Raw genomic sequence first — 15,911 nt, 5'->3', positions numbered from 1 at the left:
CTCTCTTCTCTTTCTTTCACGTTTCCTCTTCAGACCCAACCTAACACAAAGCTTCAAATGAGTAGTGGGATCTGTCTACATGGAGTTGATTGCGCAGCCAGGGCCATTTTTGAGAAACACTTAATTAGGATGATACGCTGTCCCTGCAGGGCAGCCCTAAATGCTGTTTTTTTCCTCTATTGTTATGGATTTCTTTGAGAGTGTGGAGACGGACCCCACGGGGGACAATGCATGGCTGTCTTGGGGAAGAATAAAAAATTCTTTTTTAATTTCTTCAGTAAGAAGCCGCACTGAACTGGATGGAGATGCAGGATTGCCCCAGGCATATCTTTTCCAATGGAGACAATGACTAACAGAAGAAAGAAAGATGGCATGAATGACGAGTATTACTGCAATTCCTTTTAAGTCTCAGTAAAGCTAGCTCCAGGCTCTGGCAACGCTAATTTGCTGCTGGCAACCTCATCCCTGCCTTCTTGGGATCCAGAAAGATCTGTAAGTGCATGCCTGACTCCCAAACTATTCTTAAGAGAACCATTCGAGATGGCACAAGGAAAAATCACACAGGAGCCCCCGGAGCATCCTGTTGTGCACTGCATTCCTCTCTGCCCGCGTTAAACAGCCCAGTCCACGGTTTTCACTGCTTGCTTTAATTCCAGGTTCAGGTACAATCGTGGCAATACCCTTCCTTGGACTTTTCAGAAACCGATCCTCAGTCTGCATTGAGACACGCATCTGACACAAGGAAGGCAATTGCTACATGAGAAAGTGCGTTTGCTGACTCAGCCTGAGATATATAGGAGCTTGTTCGCCCTCAGCAGTAGTAGGGAAAAAATGTCTCTGAGAAGTAACAGCTGTTCACCTCTGTCTCCAAGCTGTTTGCTGAGCTCTGTAAAACGACACTGAGGAGACCAGAGGAGGCTGAGGAGGGTTCCCTCCCAACTCCTGCACATGATTAACCACATGGCCACAAGCCTGGTATTTCACCTCTCACGGCCTCCTGTTCCCAGGCCAGCAAAACCTCCTGCCTCCACCAGATGACCTGATGGACTGGCTGCCTGCTTCGTAATGCCCTGTGGTAAAGGCCATGCCCCACACAGCACCAGCATGCCTGCCGCCGCTTCTCTCGGTCCCTGAAGTCCCAGGCATGAGGCGCAGCTGGTGAGACCGACACAAGGCCCACCACAAGCTGCTGTGGCCCAGAGGAGACGAGAAGAGCCCCGTGGCTGATCTCTGGGAAAGAGAGGGGAAAAAGGCCACCTCACAAGGGTCTTCTGCGAACAGGAACCCCAGCAGGACACACATTTACCTCACAGACTGGTAACGCAGCCGTCAGTCTCCTCACACGCCCACATCACATGGAGAAGGCAATGCTTGACAAATGTTTGTGAGGTGCCCGACACGATTCAGCTCCCAGCCTAAGGGACACTGCTCTATGCTAGAGCAATACTCAGCGACGACAAAAACCAGATCTGCCTTCTTCCCTCTCCGTTACCTCAGGATGTTCAAGGGAGGAAACCTAAAGAACCACCGGTTTGTTCTTACAGCAGAAATAGGTTACAAATACGGGCCTTTCAGCGTAGGAAGTACTTTACATCTCACAGATTTCCACTTCGGTCTTTCTAAGGCTGAAGTTCCTTTTGCTTTACCTGCCTCTAACTTTTTTCATCTTTGAACCTTTGCATTCAGTGCCCATAGATCACCACACGTGACAGTACTAATCACTAAAGCTGTCTTACCTTCCCATAGCCTTCAGAGATGAAATTTGGCATGGGTGCCCAGTTATTTTTAAATAAAGCCTAGAAGCTTAAAAAGGACAGTGTTTCTGACTGAATGGATAGAAATAAACAGTCTAGCATTACAGGGAAAACAACAAATACAGGAACAAGTTGAAAAAAAATCACTAAAAACTCATAAAAAATGCAGAGTGCTAACACTTTATAATTTAGTTCCTCTGCCATTTGCATCCAATGGAATCTGGACTGTGGATCGGTTCTCAGGAAGGAGAACCTAAGAATAAAGCTGGATGAGAAATCCCAGAATTGGGTACTGTTATTGTACCGTTTTATGCTTAGGGACTGTGATGTTCATCTTCCTTCTACTATATTAATGAAAATATTCATTTAGATAAGGTGACATTTGATTAACCTTATAAAGACCCAGTGCATGGTATAGGAAGCTTAATAACGTAGCTGCCTCATGTCCCCAGCAACAGTCTCGCTCTCCCAGCACAGCTTCTTAACTCTTGCTAACCTTGTCCTGTCTGCTCCTTCCAGCTGCCGTCAGTGCTGGGTCACTGCACGGCACCACAAATCCTTCCCTGAGAGGTTTCTCCACACACCAGCAACAGCACCAAGCCCCTGCCCTCTTCTGTGAAGATCCTCAAGCAATTTTCACTCCTTGAAGGCACAGACTGAATTCAGATGTCACCCACAGAGAGGTTCAACAGTTTCGTTTCTTGTTTCCAAAACTCACAGCTCTTCCACTGTGACAGGGAACATACTGTCCTTGGCCACACCAAAAGCAAGGGATCAGCATGAGGGAGTGAACCGGAGAGCAAAGTGTGGATAAACCTGATGGGAAATGGGCTGTGACAGGCCAGCCCAGGACAGCAGCCAGCTGAATGCTCTGGCTCTCCTCATCCTCGCACAGCCAAGCCTCCTCTAACGCAGTACCACTGAAGTTGCTACCTCTCAGGTCAGACAAGACTTCTCCAGATTGGTCTTAAAACCCCCAAAGATGGAAACTGCTCATCCTCTCTCAGCACACTGCTTGCCTGCTGGATAACCTGTTATTACAAGGGCTGCCAGAACCAGTAGTACAATTATTTCACATTTCCAAAAGCTTTAGAGAAGGAAAACAATAATTTATTCACAATTAATTACTGCATAACTGAGGCAAAATGATCTTTAGGTTTCACATCTTCGCCCACCTATTCTCACTGAATTTCCAAACTACAGAACAAAGGCATTAACTGTGTACCTGGGCAAACTCTTTTTTTTTTTTTTTTTTTAATCTTAAGGTCAAAACAAAATCTCAACTACTGTCCCATCTGGGATGAGAACAACTATGATTTTTAACCTAAAATACTGGCTGTGTTGCTACAGCAGTGCATGTTAGAAACCTCTTGACACCACAAAATTGTGGCAAGGTTGTTCCTACATGGAGAAGGTAGGTCTCCAGTAAAACATACACGTAGAGCAGATATATAAGTATATATAGAAGGATTAACAAAGCTAAAACTTCAGTTCAAAGGAAAATATACTGACCAGTCACAAGCAAAACACTTCTGAAAATGTTAAATTCAGGGGGGGCTCAAACCTAAAGCAAACAGTGTTCAGATCTGTAATGCAGTAGTTCAGATGCAATTCATCAGTTTACGATGTTGTTTGTAAACATTAGGAAAATCAAACTATTAAAGATCCACCAGCACTGAAATAAAAGAAAGCAGATGAAGTTAGAAAGCACTAATATGAAACCACACACTTGCAGACGAACAAGAAGAGCTTCCGCTATAATTTTTATCAGTTGAGAAGAACAAAGAAGGAAGATCTCAGTGTCAGACAGTGCACCCACAAAACAGCTAGATGAACTGGAGTAACAACAACCAAGAAAGCTAATTTAACCAAGTGGCCTACAAGGTAGCTTAAGTTTTCTTCTCTTTTCATTGTCCAAGGTGAAGGCAGAACAAACTTGAGGTTCAGATCTCATCTGAACTGACAGTCACAGAAGTTAGATAGCATTTTACTTACCCTGGCTGTTGGAGAGTTCCTCAGTGAGGACAGAGACAAATGTCATTATGTGCAGCCATGTTCAGAGTTAAATGGGATGTGCAATAGTTTTTGGCAAAGTCATTTACTATTTTTAATCATTTTCATTTTGGTAAGTTCAGTGCAGGCACACAAAGTTCCTAGTTGGTATCCTTATTTATAACTTATAACTGCATTTATTTAGTATAGCTATTTTTTTTCTTTTTCCATTCTAAAAGCAGAGCACACGCTGTGAAGGCTCCTAGGCACAGTAAAAGCTACTCACAAAGCCAAGTCACTGCCAGCCAGCCACAGTCACAAGATGAAGAGCTGATACGATGGACCTGCTACGTTATAACCCTGTAAAATGTTATGCCGCCATTCATCTTCAGGAAATTTAATATAAATATGTAAACATGGTACGTTATCTTTTCACTTAAAATGAAGATATGAAAGTGGAAGAGATGATGGAGGCATTTAGAAATCCTATTAATATACTACGACTACTTCAAGTGGCCACAGGGAAGCCCCATCACCTCTGTGGTTTAGTTCACACATCTGCACACAGATGATGTGAGTTAGTAAATACCTAAGAGTTTTTATATGGGCAAGTTCCATTCATACCTTGCTCCCTAGCATCAGGAAGTCACACTTATTTTGCAAAGCAGCATTGGAAATCACACGTTGCAGAGTGGCATGTCTTATCATTAGTCTGTCAAAGAGATTTTTAGAAAAATACTGCAGCTTCTACCTACTAATGTCGTACCTACTGATACCGTAGCATGCTGTCATCTCCTGCAGATGCCCTTTTCTCTGACTTGCACTCTAAAAGAAACTTGGTTTAACTGCACTTCTAGTCTGCCTGTGACTTCTCCTCTTTGACACAACCACTTGTCTTTTTGAATTGCACTCCAGTTCTGTTCTGCGTTGGCACTGGATGCAGAACCACTAAAGGGTGGTACATGCCCAGGTAGTAATCCCAAAGAGGCCAACCTCACTTATATCTGAATGACTCTGACTGGGTGCAAGCTCAGACCCCTGTGTTTTAGGCTACAGTGCCTAAATGTGCCTTTAGGCTACAGTGCCTGAGTGCTTTTTAAATTACACGGCCCTGCCATTGCGGTAAAACCACAGCAGAGTGTGGTAATGCACTACAGCCACACCAGAGCACCAGCTTCTTCTTGGCGTGCGCTGCCTCTGGCTTCCTGCATTAAGAAATGATGATGATAAGGAAAAGAACCTTCAAAGACTGCAGTATATTTTTTGCTTAATTAAAACTAAGTGGAAATTGGTATGCACTTGACTGATGACGGCAGTGCAAACCCTAATGCTCGCTGCCAGATTTTAAAAGCCGTTCAGATCCTTCACTGTAAGGAGATGCTACATAGTGAGATGTTTTTCCCCCAGTCCCTGTACTTGCAACCAGCATCACCATGCAAACTGGTAAGAATGCCAGTTCTGAGTTAAATCCACCATACTTTTATTCCTGCTCTCTGCTTGCTGCAGAGCACGAAGCATGTGATACCATTCCCTGCAGAGAAACCTCCTGAAAGTTTGATACAAAACAAATGCAGAAATGACTGGGAGCACGCGCGTCTACTGGAAATTCTTCACTTTCTCTCCCTCCCCATGCTCCTTCCTTCCTTCTCGCTCACTAGAGAACTGCTAAATCATTCCAGAGAGGAATGAATGACTCACCCTTTTCCTTTCTAATTAAATGTGCTGTCAACATCTCTGAAGGGTACCTGCAACCCATGATAGGAGGAGTGATTTTGTCCATTAGTTAAGCAGAGAAAAACAAAGCTACTCTGACAGAGGCTAGCTTTTATTCTGACTCAGTCCAACAGACATTTTATTTCCATGGGAGCTGAGCCAATCTAAGTTACTGCCTCCCGCTGCTCGTCCTCATTTTTCTGCACCTCGTATCTGTCAGCATAATCACATGTTGGTACCACCCAAACTCTTTTTTTTTTTTAGGACCTTGGACCTAGAATACTTGGACAGGAAAAATAGTAAAACACTTTACAACAGGAACAATTTAAACCAAATCCTTTTGACAGTATCAATCTGAGGAACAACTACATTAGCTTTTTATGATAGCAAACGTGAAGAGCAGGAACCCCTGCAGCAGCCAAGCAGCTGCAGATGAACCACATGACAGGAGAGCTGCAAACAAATGCTCATTCAAAGCAAGTTGTCAGACTCAGTGTAGCACAGAAGACATTTCCTGTGAACACATTTTAAAGGCTCAAGTTTCCAATAATCAGCCTGCAAACTCAGGCAATATGTTCTTTTTCTAGGTCAAGACAGTCACTACCCCTGCTACAAACCTCAGCTAGACAGAAGGTAGAAGACACCGTGCATCCATCCCGCTGTGCTGTCTGTCCTTGTCCTTTGCCTTGTGGCAAATAAAATGCACAATTCTTTAAATTCTTTTACAAACTAACCGTATATTACTTCCTCAAGTCTTAGCTCACATTCCACATTTCAAAATACTAGTCTTCAAGATTTTAAAGAACAAAAGCTCTCTCCGTTTTGACAAAAATGATTATTGTGATCAGTATGGGAACTCTTTCTGAAGTAGTGACTTCTACAAGATGCAATCACATTTATATCAAGAGGCCTTACAGAAAGAGAGGAAACTGTCTCGATCTGATTCCCCAGAATTGTATCACTTTTGCTTGCATTATGCATGCAGCTTGTGCTTTCAGAACACTAAAATTTCAGCTATTTTCAGCTCTAGCTTGGAAAGAAATAAAACACACATCTATGGCTGTATCTATATTCCTGCTTGCAGCAGTGCTTTCTTTAGCATCCTAATGCTTGGCTGTGCTCCTGAATGAGTCGCAGCTCCTTGCTGGGCAGAAACACAGTCACCATTTACTTACTGTGCACTAGATTTTCATGGAAAGAAAATCACAGTACATGCCAATACTGTCCCAGCTCAAACAAACATGGAGCCAGCACCTCCTGCAGCATGCCCCGACATCGGGCCTGTTCCTCAAAGTCGTCACACAGCCGCCACCTCCACCAGTCAGCCTAGCTGGCGAGCGCTGTCCTACAACACAGGATGTGAGGAAAGCAAGATTACAAAACACAGTCTCGAGGTCAAACTGGTTTACATGAGTGCATCCTGTATTTCACATTCCATTTTAAATATTAAGGAGGGGCCTTGGTTTGCTATTACAAGTGTCACCAGCCTGACTGTTCGCTATGTGACTGCGCAGAAGAGATGAGGTACATGAAGAACACCCAGGATAACACTGAATGAACTTTTAACAGGTATGTGATGCTGTTCACAGTAAAATGAATTGAATTCAGTACCTAAAAGTCTCTCTCACTTCTTTCATTTTTTAATATTTTCCTCTCTGCTCTCATGAGACCCCACCTGGAGTGCTGCATTCAGCTCCGGGGCCCCAGCAGAAGAAGGATATGGATGTATTAGAATGAATCCAGAGGAGGGCCACAAAGATGATGAAGGGGCTGGAGCACCTCTCCTACAAAGACAGGCTGAGGGACTTGGGGTTGTTCAGCCTGGAGAAGAGAAGGCTGCGGGGAGACCCTACAGCAGCCTGCCAGTACCTAAAGGGGGCCTACAGAAAAGCTGTAAGTAAGACACAAATAAACAAACAAGACACATTTTTTCTTAGCTACTCAATGTCCATGTGCCTGTCTTTCTTACCACCGGAGGCTATGCTTTCGGGCTAAGTAACATTCCACTGTAAAGCCAAACATTCAAGTAGTAATGGATGGAAATTATCTTCCTGCAATGTAACCAAATGATAATTTTCCAAGGGAGTTAGTTCAGTTTTATGAAAATCCCTAGGAAGATGACATTAAGAGCAGTCTTCCTTCTAGAGTAATCCATCACACTGATCGCGTCATACACACAGATTTTATGTACCCCCCAATGCAACATGAGGGCTGGTGCAGACTGGGACATGGGGCACTCCTGCCACAGAATGTGCACTGTGATATGGGGAATTTTAGGCTGCATTACAGTCACATTTACTGTAAAGACACTGTTCTCTCGGGTCCCAGAAATAAGAACCGAAGAGGAATGGTGGGGAAAAAAGTACAAGATGTAGAAAAGTTGGGAAAGAGGTGTTAAACTTTCAAAAAATAAATGTTGCAAAATATTGTGCTCTCCATCAGCTACCACAGCCCTCCCAAATGCCTGTTTGCCACCTGCCTTCTTTTTCTTGGAAGCCTTTTAGAGGCTCACAGATGTTGATAGTGCCATGTCAGCCAGGTGCTAGGAAGGAAAAACTCTTCCCACCTATGCTGGGTGCCTCACTCATGGCAGAAAGGGGCACAAACACCTCAGGCAAACTGAGTCAAGTGACTAGTGGGTACCTGTCTGCTGCTGATCCTGAATATAACACTGGCTAAACAGATCTTCAGAATGATAAGTGACTGTGCTGCCTTCCCTTCTTCTTTTTGCTAAATTTTACATGCAATTGGTATTTAGACACCTCCAGTGTTTAAAGAGACAATTATTGCATGTGCCAAACTGTTTCTAGCCCTCAGTACAACTTGACCAGTGGCTCCTTCTGACATTCTTGGATTTGCCATTGATTAAAGACGGAGGATGTTCTCGTAACCGAACCATAAATCCTCCTAACAAGCACAGAGAAGAATGTTCTGTTCTTCCTGAGCTATTAGGAAATCCTTCCATCCCCGAAGAAAAGGCAAAGCCTTCACAAGGTAGCCAGAAAGTCAGACAGGCTGGTGCTGAAGCCAAGTGCTCCCTGTGGAAATGGAAGTCTATCCTTCCAGGTGCCCAAGCAAGGCCCCTTTCTACTGCTCCCTGTGCCTCTCTCAGCCCTTCCCACTACCCCTGTGCCCTGACATGATTTGGTGTTTTCAGAAGGATCCTGTAAGCCCCGAGCAGCTGCGGGGCCCTCCTGCCCGCCCCCCGCCACTGGAGCGCTGCTGGGCGCCATTTGCAAGTTCACTGAGGAGGAGCCCTCAGGCGGCCGAGGCCCTGAGTGTCTCTCAGACCATATGAGCTGAAAGGACAGTAATACTCAGTAATATTCACGTGCATTCAGTTACAAAAGCCCCTGATAAAAGGTGGCAACCATAAAGGATGCAATTTTAACCGGCCTCCTTCTGTTCCCCAGCTGAACTGGGAGGGCTTCACAGAAGAGCCGCCAAGACAAATCTCCTCCTGTTCCCAACTTGTCTTTCCAAAGCCCATCTCTGGTAGTCCAGTTTGCAAGCCTGCCTCCCTGCATACATACTGGTGAAACAGCAGTCGCTTTTCCACACAACTTTTCAGTGTAAAATCGCTGTTCTGTGGAAGTGTCGGTGATGTGGATTTCATGTTCTCACCAATGAGCCTCCAAAGGTATGGGACAACAGAAATCTTTTGTAGGCAAAACCACGAAGGCCACATTCCTCCTATTACTCACTACCTCCTGTTTACCAAAATGCCACTGAAAGTCATCCACTTATCTCAGGAAGAGAATAATTTAACAAACTTTTCCCAGGCGATCACATCAGAGAGAATTTAAAACAGAAAGACCTCCTGCTAGCCAGCTCAGCTGCGTGCATTTTTATGTCACGCATTCATAGCCACACTACTACATTTACTGCTAACAACAGTCAGGATGTGATCCTCATCATCCAAACCCACTATCGTAGCACACAGAGCTTGAAATTTCTCTTCTTGCAGACTTTCCCGAAACAGTAGAAGAAACTGCCACCATGATGTGATTATTTCATGTCCTTCTATGCATTAAAACAACCAACGTTTTGCCATGTTGCTCCATAAGACCCCAGGAGAGGCCCACCCACCTGCCCAACAGAAATCACACTGATGACAGGGTAAAATATATCTTTGGCTTTACAGTCACACCGCTAGTGTCTATTTCTGAAGCAAGACAGAAGAAATCTTTTATAGCAGCTTGTTTTCACAGATCCAGGGCTTAAAATCTTACCCACAACACACAGGAAACTTGCTGAAATTAGTGGCTGTTTAGTGCTGTCCAGAATACTGCAGCATCTTTTGTTTTGTTTTGCACTTTAAAAATCACATTTACTGGTTTGAAAATAGCCTGCAGAAACAGAGGCAGGAACAACATGCTCCATCATTCACCTTTGCCCACAGCAGCTCTGCCATCTGGCACTACCAAGGATTTATCTAAAAAATAAACCTGAATTAAGGATCATGAACCCACTCCTTTTTAATTTTGCATTACCTGGGCACAAGAGGTCACTTTACAGTCATGCGAGACATCCTATTTACCAATTCACTATTCTTTATTCAAGCCCACACAGCAAACTCGGAGGTACTCTGCTGCTTTAACAGATGAAACACCGAACTGAAAGCAGAATTACTCTCAGATTTCTACATCCCTATAAAATACAAGGAGAACTCAGTACAGAAATAACACATCATCATAATCCAGGCCACAATGTCATTTAACCAGGGCAAAATGAAGTATACTCATCCCCAAACTAGCTCCGATTCCAGAGCAGGGGGCAAAGAGACTACAGTCATGAAGAACTAGTCAGGTGGAAAGTTGGCCCCTGAAGGCAAACAAAAGGATCATCATTCATATAGTCAAGGTACAGGCAGCACCCTTTACCCTTTACTTAAATTTGCACACACTCAAGAATACATAAACGTTTCAACAGGCAAAAATCATAAATGATACAAAACCTCACAATGTGATGAAGCAGAAGGCCCTCTACAATAGGGGCCTTCTAGGGATGACTCCACCACCTCTCCTGGTGTCCCCTTGCTTAACCTGCCCCAGGATTCAGTGAAAAGCTTCACAGTATGTGCAAAGATATAACAGTTCTTTCTCCCTCCCCTTTAAAACCAGGGAATAAATCTAATCCACACAAGACCACTTATTCAGAAACTAGGAAAATCTATAGGGACAAAGCAGATGCCCTGTAGATGTATACAGACATATAAATGAAAGATCACCAAAACAACTCACAGAAAAGTTGTCATTTCTAAAAATTAATCAAATACAAAAAGTGAGTTCAACAACAACAACAACAAAAAATAGTTCAGTACTGAAAACAGTGCTATTCATACCACTCACGTGCAAGGATTTTTATTCCAACATAAACTCCAGGAGCTTATTTCTAACACACACAAAAAAAGAGAAATGACAAACTTGTAACCAAGCCAACTCCAACAACCTTTTTCCCTCCCTCCTTTTCAAATTTTGAGCTGAAAATAAAAATGCCCTGCTGTTCTGTGGCACAAAGAGGTGTTAAATAAACCTTGATACATTGCTTCCTTTTCATATACTGCAGGGCCCTCTTTCAAGAAGTCTAACATCAATAGCAAATCACCTTATAAAATACAGCGATCGTTTTTTGTGACATAAATCATTGTTCAGTGCATGGACCATTTTCTGCTCTGCATCAACTCAGCATCTGAGGCAACAACAGTGCTTCATTTTTGATGATCGGCTAAAACGATCACACAGTCCCAAAATCACCCATACTATATGTGATTTGCCCAAACTCATTCTAATAACAAGACTGGATCTCCTCAAAGTTTTTTGCACGTGCCAGGAAGGCAGCCGAGGGGCTCAGAATAACACAGGTAGGGCAGAGCCACATGGGAAACTGGAGGAAAAAGCTGCAGATTGGACCCAGGAGGAAACAAATAAAAGGACAGCCTGAACACTTTTATTGCAGAAAAAAAAAAAGTCAAGGCGATCACAAACTCTCAGCTTCATGTTCTGCTAAAAGGACAGGTGAAATGGCCCCAGCAGCTTCTGCCACGTTGCTTTTATGGCCTAATGCAAAGCCAACTTAAGGCAACCAAAAACAACTTTCAGAGGGCAGACTTTTGACAAGCCATACTATATTTATTACAAACCCCCTGCACAGAAGGAGCCTCTCTGGTGGTCATCACTTCCACGGATGGTTTATGGTCAATTGGGATGGAGAGGCTGTGGTCAGGGCTGGGCTGACTCAGGGGCTACCCATCACCCTCTCTTTTCGATTTTAAGCATGTTTTTGCATTTTTTTTTTCAAAAATGTTAACTGATGATTATTTAAATGCACCCACAACTTATTAATAAGGAAATGTTGTAAACTCCACTGAAGATATTTACGTTTTATTGTCATAAATTGTTTGTTGTGGTTTGACAGAGTAGAGTTCCTAGTCTAAATGTATACATACTTAATGGCAGACGTGAAGGCAAACACAATTCTGACACAATCTCAGGAAAACGATAACATAGATACAAATCAATCGAAAAATTAGGACATTAAAGTGTTTTATTTGGATTGTTTGATTTCTGAGGGGGAGGAAAGACTGCCACGTGCCAGTACGCCATTAGCAAGCAGCCCTAAAAACAACCCTAATATTGGATAAACTAGCTTGCATTCATAACGCTGCACCGTCAGAGATATTTTATATCCAGCACATTAATCATTTAATTCAGTGACCAAAATTTTGCTCGTGGAGATGGGAGTCCATGAGTGACACCGTTTTACAAGCTTCACTCAGAGCAGTTTTCTAAATTGGATGTCACGAGATGTGTACAGACACTGATGTGCTAGCAAACCTTGCTCTCCATTTTGTTATGAAGCTCAATCTTTTTCTTTTTTTTTTAAATAGGAAGTCATGCCAAATGTAATTAATTCATAGCAATGAAAACACTGTGCCTCAGTGAATGCTGTAAATTATAAACAGAAGAAGAACCTAAAGTATGCTGTCATTTTAAATCATCTTGCTACGTTGCCATGTTTATTTGAGAGGAGAAGAGAGCAGTGACTTTTGTGCAGATTTTACAAGGAAATGCATGGCAGTTTCAAGAAGCTGAGAGCAAGCTAATAAATGATGAGGTTTCAAAAACATCCTCTTTCTCTCATTCTGAAAATAATACACAGAAGTGACCAGGCTCCCTTGTTGTTAAGAGCAGCTGCTGACCTCACTGTTGTATACACCTGAAAATGGCACTGTCTTGCATATCCAACATAAATGCAAAAAATACAAGGAAAAGGAAAAAAAAAAAAAAAAAGAATGAAATTAAGATAAATTCATCATTGCAATCCAAAACCAAAGGTTTCATAACTTAGAAAATCTCTTGGGGATAGGACAGCAAAGGCTCAAGACTCAGCGGGTTCTACCTGAGGATAATTAGCAACACAAATCTAGGCTACGTTAAAATTATTGCACCAGAGGGAAGAAAACAACAGTAAACCACTACAAAAAAAAAAGCTATTTTCCTCACTCTGCAGCAGTGAACGCTAACTAGAACGTGTCCCCCTTTCTGCATACAACCAGCTGTGAGAGCAGGACATACGCACGGGTTTTTAGCAGCAGAGGATGAAAACAACCCCGGGATCAGGATGCAGCGTTTCGGGTATGAGAGGAGACTGTTTACATCCAGGCGCTGCACAGGGCATGCCCGCTGCCAGCCTGAGTGCTGAAGGCAGAACAGCGCTGTGGTTTTAAAGGTAAACAATCATCATTTTGCTCTTCCTAACGCCGCTGCTCTTTATTCCCACAGCCATTCAGGAGTGGGCTCGCTCAGTGGGAAGCGAGAGCCGCGGACCTGCGGCGATCTCCGAAGCGCAGGCAGAGGGCTGCTGAGACGCCCGCCGCTCTCCCTGCCCTGATGTCTGGCAGCACCGTTTCTTCGAAAGAGGTCTTCTGTCCTTAACATGGCTGCCATGCCTTACATAACACGATGAATGGGAGCGTGCTGTTTTCTCTCCTCGGACACCCACTGCCCGTCAGCCGCACGATTCCCCATACGGCTCCGCAAACAAAGCTCTGCGGTCACGCAGCTCCCTCCAAGAACAAGCAGCAGCAGCAGCAGCAAGAAGCTCAACCTTCCCAAGCTCTGATTTCCCCTTCCTATCCTTCCCTGGTGAATAACAGGCGTTCTTACCTTTAAGCAAGCAGTAACGATGGCCGTGCTCAGTAGAGCCCGCTGCGTTTCGTCTGCGCTCCTAAAAAAAAGCCTTGGCGCAAGCGTCTGCTGCAGCAGGTAATCAATAATGCAACCTGCCTCTCCCGGTGCCAGAGCTGCTCCATCTGCACGCTAGCAAACGTGAACGCTGTCAGCGTGAGTCATAGCAGTGACTCAGAGCAGATGCAGAGCTGCAGGAGGAGTTTAAGTTTCAGGGCTTCCTCTCCGTGTCGCACAGGCACGCACGCACGCGCCGCCCGTGTGCCTGGGTGTACACACGCCTGCCGACGGCCGCGGCCTTTTCTTTGGGCAGCGAGTTGGGTTTCTGCCTTCGTGCAATCTGACTTGCTTTCTTTTCTAGGCTGGCAGCTCCGATTCTGTCTTTGCTGTAAGTATATTCATCCTGAACGTGAAGCCTGCTTTGTGAGCCAGGCCACTCGCGTGATGTGGCAGGCAGTGTGCGACTGGCGTGTGTCTGTGAGCCCACACCTCCCAGCAAGACTAGAAGAAGAACTCAACCACCCCAGGAAATATTCTAAAACAAAAAATAAGTTGGGGCAATGTCCATTTACCCACCATGAGTGTATAACCAAGTGCCTCTGGGGGCAAATTTGGCCCGAGATGCAGCGAGAGCTGTCCGAAGGGCTGGGGGATGCAGACACCAGGGTGAAGTGCCTGCGGGAGAGATCAGGGCTGCATTACGGCCAGGGGCAGTGCCTTTGGGGAAAGGCTGATCACGGCAGCCTTCCCACAGTTGCCTGTCTCACTAGGCACCAGTGGCCCCAGTCACAGCAGCAGCAGTGATCCACGTGGTTGCTCCCCACGCCTGCCAGACTCCCCACCACATTCAGCTTAGGGCAGGAGTTACGCAGCCTGTTAGGCACTCAGTGCTAGGCAGCGTCAAGGCAGAGTGCTGTGCTGATTGCATTTTATTTCTGAAAGACAAATTATACTAAGCGTTGAGCAAACCCAGGCTTCAAGGAAGGTAAATGAAGCCCTCTGCTACTGAGCCAGCAGGTCAACCCCGTAGAAACAAACGATGGGATGAATGAAGAGGGAGCACTGTCAGAAGAAGCTGCTGGCCCAAGGAACTAGGCATTAAACCTGCCTGTCAGCCATGCATATAAACATCCCAGGCAGTCTGGGAAAAGGCACTTGGTTTATGTCAAAGCATTTACAAGCGAAACATCTTTCCTCATACTTAGCAAATGTCCTGCTGGCTATCGCCCAGAGAAGCAGATTTGAACTGAGACTTCTCGCCGAAAAGCTGATAGCAAAGCGTGGCTGGCTCTCACAGGTTTTGTGGGGTTTGGTTTTGTTAAAGGAACACTTCTTATGCAAAGCACAACCAAATTTCAGGTAAGCCTCTCCGCCTGAACCAAGCAGGTGCACTACACCCCTCATCACCGTATCTGGTTGTTATTAAAGCCGCTGAACGAACTGCATGCTATTGATGGTAATGTTTACTCTCTCCTTGCATCTCGAGGCAGCCAAGAACACTGGCTTGGCAGGGATCAAGAGATGAGAAGGAATCAAGCTGAGCAAAACAACCCTTGAAGCACGGTCATGGAGATAACACAAACAAAGGGATAAAGAGTAACTGCTGTCTTTCCCCTAAAAACACCCGCATCATATCTATCCCCTGGAATATCTTCAGGAGCTGCTAAATCCCACCCTTTTCCTCAGTTTACTAATGGCAGTGAGTTTTTCCTCCAGCCAAGCTTTCAAGGCTTTATTGCCTTGAAAATGTTGCAAATGTGGAAGAATGGTAAACTCCCCAGCATGCCTGAAGAAAAAAATAAAAAATAAAAATAAAGAACCCCAAAACCAACCAAGAACCCCAAGACTTTTAAACACGAAAACAGCGAGAACTCAGTCCAAGTGGCATCTATGGCACAGGTAGAGAGGAGCAAACAGGGCAGTACTTCAAACATTTTTGCTTTCGTTGTTGTTTTTTTGTCTGTTTTTTGAAAGGATGGCATGCATTTATATCTCTACACTCAAATTTGTACTGCAGTTCACCTAAAAGCCTAGATTTGGATCAAAGACGACTCGAAGAAAAGAGCTGTTAGAGACCTTAGGGAGACGAAACACACCAAGAGCGAGCACACGCTGTGTGACATGCAAATACTTCTCTGCAAATGGTCCCACCTAAAAATGAGAAGTGATCCAGCTGCTGTAAGCAGCGGTTCTGTGTTGCCTAATTTCAGTTGCCCCAGCTTGACCTTCTGCTGCAGAAAGGGTTTGGATCCTGGGTCTGAAA

At 44.5% G+C, this 15,911-nt stretch overlaps 1 protein-coding gene across 12 annotated transcripts in view; it reads right to left on the bottom strand.

The window, feature by feature from the left end:
• The window catches only part of INPP4A (inositol polyphosphate-4-phosphatase type I A), a 110,277-nt gene that overhangs the window by 70,101 nt on the left and 24,265 nt on the right, over positions 1–15,911 (bottom strand). For 11 of the 12 annotated variants that reach the window (XM_084299898.1, XM_084299891.1, XM_084299900.1 and 8 more), the window contains exon 1: positions 13,628–13,751. The exons of the other annotated variant lie outside the window; for it this stretch is intronic. The gene's annotated coding sequence lies outside the window, so the exon portion shown is untranslated. Of the gene's footprint in view, positions 1–13,627; positions 13,752–15,911 lie in introns of those variants that run through there. 12 annotated transcript variants of the gene reach the window in all.

Source organism: Netta rufina (genome assembly GCF_964035555.1).
Source record: "Netta rufina genome assembly, chromosome: 1".
Lineage (NCBI taxonomy): Eukaryota > Metazoa > Chordata > Aves > Anseriformes > Anatidae > Netta > Netta rufina.
Note: the sequence above shows the minus strand (reverse complement) of the source record. Positions and strands in the feature narration are given on the sequence as shown.